General features: G+C 33.9%; 1 long non-coding RNA gene across 1 annotated transcript; it reads left to right on the top strand.

Annotated features, from left to right (window-relative positions):
- Nucleotides 1-3,392: 3,392 nt before the first annotated feature.
- On the top strand, nt 3,393-4,119 carry LOC116403544. Its single transcript, XR_004216329.1, has 2 exons — nt 3,393-3,566; nt 3,859-4,119. It is a non-coding gene; the product is annotated as an uncharacterized LOC116403544 (long non-coding RNA).
- The last annotated feature ends 2,109 nt before the right edge of the window (nt 4,120-6,228 follow it).

The raw sequence follows: 6,228 nt of genomic DNA, 5'->3' as shown, positions 1-6,228 counted from the left end.
GAAGAAAGGACCCAATTTAGATCGGTGTCGAACGTCTCGAAAATTCACATCTACCTACTGGATGATCTCGTTTTGAGTGACATTAAAGATTCTTGCCCATGAAAGCCGAAGAAAATATGCCCGAGAGTCGGTTTTTAATTTCGTCCCAAAATGTTGACGAAAGGGCCAACGCTATAACTTGCAAAGAAATGACCCAATTTACAACGTTGTCAAAGGTCTCGAAGGTTCACATCTAACTACTGGGTGACCTCATGTTGAGTGACATTAAAGTTTCTTGCCCACAAAAGCCGAAAAAAAATATGTCTGAGAGTCGATTCTTATTTTGGTCCTAAAACGTTGAAAAATGGGCGAATGTTATAGCCTACGAAGAAATGACCCAATTTAGGACGGTGCCGAAGGTCTCGAAAATTCACATCTAACTACTAGGTGATATCGTTTTAAGTGACATTAAAGTTTCTTCCCCACAAAAGCCGAAAAAAATATGTTCGAGAGTCGACTTTTATTTTAATCCTGAAATGTTGAAATAGGAGCCAATGCTATAGCCTACGAGAAAAGGATCCAATTTAGAATGATGCCGAAGTTCTGGAAAATTCATATTTAACTACCGGTGGTCTCGTTTTGAGTGACATTAAAGTTTCTTGCCCACAAAAGTAAAAAAAAAAAAAAAAAAGCCCGAGAGTCGGATTTTACTTTCGTCCGAAAACGTTGAAAAATGGGTCAGTGCTATAACTGACGAAAAAAAGGACTCAATTTAGAACGGTGCCAAAGGTCTAAAAAATTCACATCTAACTACTGGGTGGTCTCGTTTTGAGTGACATTAAAGTTTCTTTCCCACAAAAGACAAAAAAAAAAAAAAAATGTCTAGGATTCGATTTTTACTTTAGTTCTAAAACGTTATAAAAGGGGCGAATACTATAGCCTACGACGAAAGGACCCAATTTAGAACGGTACCAAAGATCTCGAAAATTTACATCTAACTACTGGGTGATCTTGTTTTAAGTGACATTAAAGTTTCTTGCCCACAAAAGTCGAAAAAAATATGCCCGAGAGTCGGTTTTTACTTTCGTCCCTAAACGTTGAAAAATGGGCAAATGCTATAGCCTACGAAGAAATGATCCAATTTAGAATGGTGCTACAGGTCTGACAAATTGACATCTAACAACTGGTTGGTCTCATTTTGAGTGACATTAAAGTTTTTTGCCCACAAAAGTCGAAAAAAAATATGTCCGAGAGTCGGTTTTCACTTTCAGCCCAAAACATTGAAAAATGGGCCAATGCTATAGTCTACCAGGAAAGGACTCAATTTAGAACGGTGTCAAAGGTCTCAAAAAATCACATCTAACTACTGGATGGTCTCGTTTTGAGTGAGATTAAAGTTTTTTGCCCACAAAAGCCGTAAAAAAATATGCCAGAGAGTCGATTATTACTTTCGTCCCAAAACATTGAAAAAAGGGCCAACGTTATAGCCTGCGAAGAGAGGACCCAATTTCGAACGGTGTCAAAAGTCTCCAAGGTTTACATCTAACAACTGGGTGGCCTCATGTTGAGTGACATTAAAGTTTCTTGTGTACAAAAGTCGAAAAAAAATATGTCTGAGAGTCGGTTCTCATTTTGGTTCCAAAACGTTGAAAAAAGTGTCAATGCTATAGCCTACGAAGAAAAGATCCAATTTAGAACGGTGCCGAAGGTCTCAAAAATTCACATCTAACTACTCGGTGGTCTCGTTTTAAGTGACATTAAAGTTCTTTGTCCACAAAAGCCGAAAAAAAAAAGTCTGAGAGTTGATTTTTAATTTCGTCCCAAAACGTCAAAATAAGGGACAATGCAGCCCACGAAATAAAGATCAAATTTAGAAGAATGTCGAAAGTCTCGAAAATTCATATCTAACAAGTGAGTGGTCTCGTTTTGAGTGACATTAAAGTTTGTTGCACACAAAAGCCAAAAAAAAAAAAAAACCCAAAGTCGATTTTTATTTTTGCTCCAAAACGTTATAAAAGGGGCCAATGCTATAGCCTATGAAGAAAGGACCCAATTTTGAACGGTGCCAAAGTTTTCAAAAATTCACATATACCTACTGGGTTGTCTCGTTTGAGTGACATTAAAGTTTCTTGCCCACAAAAGCTGAAAAAAATATGCCCGAGAGTCGATTTTTATTTTCGTCCAAAAGCGTTGAAAAGTTGGTCAATGCTATAGCCTACGAAGAAAGGTTGCTTGTATGTAGAAAATGTTCCATGTATTCTTGCATTTCTTTTGTTGAACCACCTGCCCTCTACAAAACAAACCATTTGGACGGTAAAAGTATTACCTTTCTCTTTTAGTAACAATTTTAAGATCAGTTTACTTTCAATTGGTAATTCATACTGTAAAGAGAAAAATGAAAGTTTGTTAAGATGATAGAAGAATATTCGTCTTTGAATGCAAAATAATAAAGAGAAAATTCGAGATGGGGAGATGGGTTGGAAAAATTAGGAAATTGGTGAAAGATATAGGAAGGGAGAAAATGGTAAAAAGAAAAAAAAAGAACGTTCTTAGGTAAAAATTGATTGAATTAAATTCTTAATTAGAAAAATGAGAAGTTGTACGTATATTTCAACTGCATATAAGAGGAATGATATTTGGTTGTATTTTGGGTAAAATTGAAATCATATTAATGTGCCCTAAATACTTTGGGGCCGGGTTTGAGGTATATTGTTTTATGATTAAGTTTGTGATGAGTGTTTTGAATTCTATAATTGACTCAATGCACTCTCTATTAAATTAACCACACCTTCTTTCTTTCTTTTATATTTTTTTACAACGTAAAACTATTTTGAAATAATTAGTATTGTTATTGCTTTTGGTAAAGTAAATTAACCACATCATGGAGATTAAAGACACAAGGGACTTCCGTAAAAGAGGAGTAGTTCAAAAAAGGAATGTTTTCAACAATTATTTGTTCGTGAAAGAATAAAGTTAACATCGACCTTGACTTTGAGTTTTCACGTTTGTTACACACTTTAGGCTGTATATGCTTTCATTTTTTATTCTCCTTTAATTTGAGACATCATTTTTAGTCAACACAACCATTTTATTTGATGTCATGACCCTTTCTTCCTCTGCTTGTATTTAGAGAACAAACAAACATGCACGGGCCACTTGTTACAAATAGAGAGAGAGAGTGAGAGAAAACCCTACTTTTTGCTAAATAATCTAAATTTAACAACTAAAATTGCTATAAAATGGTCTTCTCCTTTCCTCACACCATAAAGCCCATAACAAAAAAAAAAAAAATAGACTTACAGAAAGCTAAAACTAAAAAATGGCAAAAAACATTATGGTTGTTTTCTTTATGTGCATTGTTGTGATGGATGATCACTACAATTCTCCAAGGCACAGACGACCGCAACCTAACATGAGCCCAGATCTTCAGGCGGCCGAAAAGATCAAAAGTATCGCCGAAGGAATGAAACTATGGCCTCAAATGGAATCATGTGTACTAACATGCAGGAAAGAATGTGATGCAAAAGGCGATGCCAATGCTTCATGTCATCAGAAATGCAACAATGATTGCACGGAAAAGACTATTGGTATTTTCTTCAATCTCAACAGAAATGTTTGTTTTCTTCAAGGCAATAATTAATTTTTTAAGTGAGATAAATTTTAGTTGGAAGGCAAAATTTAATCTTTATTCTTGAAATTAGTGGGTTTGATAAGATTCGCATTCCTTACTTTAATAGTTTTGATGCTAGAAATTGAAGGGATCGTAGAGTCGAAATTTTAGAATGAAAACTCATTCAAAAAAATTGATTGTTTATTTCTTTCAACCTAATGTTTTTTTTTTTTTTTGTTAATTTGTTTTTTTATTCATTTGTTTTGCAGCATCAGTCAAGAACTAACTTCCCATTGATAATTGGCCATGGAATTATTAAAGCAGAGATCGGGAAAATGATCGGATCAAGTATAAATTATTTGAATAATTAGCATTTAACAAGGAAAATCTAAATTCCTTGACCCTCTTGTCGTCCAATTTTATTGCTTATTTATACAAAGGTTTTATCCTTACATATCGTTGTGTGCTTCTTTCATAATTGTTGTCAACAACGAGATCAATAAAATTCATTTAGTTTAAGTGTTTATTCACGTAACCTTTCTATCATTTTACATTTATTATATAATCCTAACGTATAGAAGAAATTTTATAAATATATTACAAGTACTATTCAAGTTGCGAGTTCTTTTGTCACATGTGTTTGTTTAATATTCATTTGTAGTTTTTGATATATTATTAAAGTGATATGATATGTTCTACTGCTTTTATTTTAATTACAATTTCAACAGAAGTTTATAATTTTCAATTGGTATTTCATAGCCTTTGGATTGGAAAAAAAAATAAAGAGAAAATTGGAGACGGGGAGATGGGTTGAGAAAATTAGGAAATTGGTGAAGAACATATGAAGGGAGAAATTGATTAAAGAAACAAAAAAAGAATGTTATTAGGTAAACATCCATTGAAATTTATTCTTAATTACATGAAGATTCATTTTTATTTTAATCATGATTGATACAAATTTCCATTCTATTCTAATCGTGATTGTTTCGTTCTCCTCTATTTTTATTTCAAAAGTAAAATAAAAAATTCATTTCTTGTATTTGACACTTTGATTAAAATTAATTAATCTTTGTTAGCTTCAATTTTAATACAACCAAAGTTTTTAGCTTTAAAAAATTCATTACAAACGAGGCTCCAGTGCATATACATCACTTTGTATTAGAAATCTTCTTCGTATATATAAAACAAAACAAACACTATTGAAAATTGTTGTGAATAATATTCATATGAATTATACTTCAAAACCTCATGCAAACTTCTGATTTTAGTTACCAAATTATAAACCTTACAATTCTCCTTTTCTTAGGCTTATACTTAATTCCCAAATCTCATATAGATGAGACTAAAGTGCATTGGCACATCAAAGATTGAGTTTCAATTTTAGGGTACAATCGGATAACTAACTGAGAATCCGACTTTGAGATATTCCATTTATTTAGAGGAAAATTTGTTGCAATTTCGTCCAAGAAAATAAATCTCAAATATATTCGTCATTCATACAAATACCTCTAGGATGATCACGTTTTGTTAGATCATAGGGGATAATTAATTTTGTTGGTTTATTTATTTATCTATTATAAAACATCCGCCTCCATCATAAATTTAGAATGTTGCCAAAAGTCACGAAAGTTCACATCTAACTACTGGGTGGCCTCATTTTGAGAGTTATTAAGATTTCTTGCCCATAAAAGCGGAAGAAAATATACCCGAGAGCCAGTTTTTATTTTCATCCCAAAACGTTGAAGAAAAGGTCAATGCTATAGTCTGCGAAGAAATGACCCAATTTAGAACGGTGTCAAAGGTCTCGAAGGTTCACATCAAACTACTGGGTGACCTCATGTTGAGTGACATTATAGTTTCTTGCCAACAAAAGCCGAAAAAATATGCCTGAGAGTCGGTTCTTATTTTGGTCCCAAAACGTTGAAAAATGGGTCAATGCTATAGTCTGTGAAGAAAGGACCCAATTTAGAACGGTGCCAAAGGTCTCGAAAGTTCACATCGAACTACTTGGTGGTTTCGTCTTGAGTGACATTAAAGTTTCTTGCCCATAAAAGTCGAAGAAAATATGCCCGCAAGTCAATTTTTATTTTCGTTCCAAAACGTTGAAAAAAGGGCCAATGCTACAGCCTGAGAAGAAAGGACCCGATTTAGAACAGTGCCATAGGTATCAAAAGTTCACATCTAACTACTGGGTGGTCTCATCTTGAGTGACAGTAAAGTTTCTTGCCCATAAAAGCATAAGAAAATATGCCTGAGAGTCGGTTTTTAATTTCGTCCCAAAACGTTGAAAAAAGGGCCAATGCCAAAATCTGAGAATAAAGGACCCAACTTAGAACGGTGCCAAAGGTCTCGAGGGTTCACATCAAATTACTGGGTGGCCTCATGTTGAGTGACATTATAGTTTCTTGCCAACAAAAGCCAAAAAAAATATGCTTGAGATTCGTTTCTTATTTTGGTCCCAAAACGTTGAAAAATGGGCCAATGCTATTGCCTACGAAGAAAGGACCCAATTTAGATCGGTGTCGAACGTCTCGAAAATTCATATCTACCTACTGGATGATCTCGTTTTGAGTGACATTAAAGATTCTTGCCCATGAAAGTCGAAGAAAATATGCCCGAGAGTCGGTTTTTAATTTCGT

Source organism: Cucumis sativus, chromosome 4 (genome assembly GCF_000004075.3).
Source record: "Cucumis sativus cultivar 9930 chromosome 4, Cucumber_9930_V3, whole genome shotgun sequence".
NCBI lineage: Eukaryota > Viridiplantae > Streptophyta > Magnoliopsida > Cucurbitales > Cucurbitaceae > Cucumis > Cucumis sativus.
This window is presented reverse-complemented; position numbering and strand designations above follow the sequence as displayed.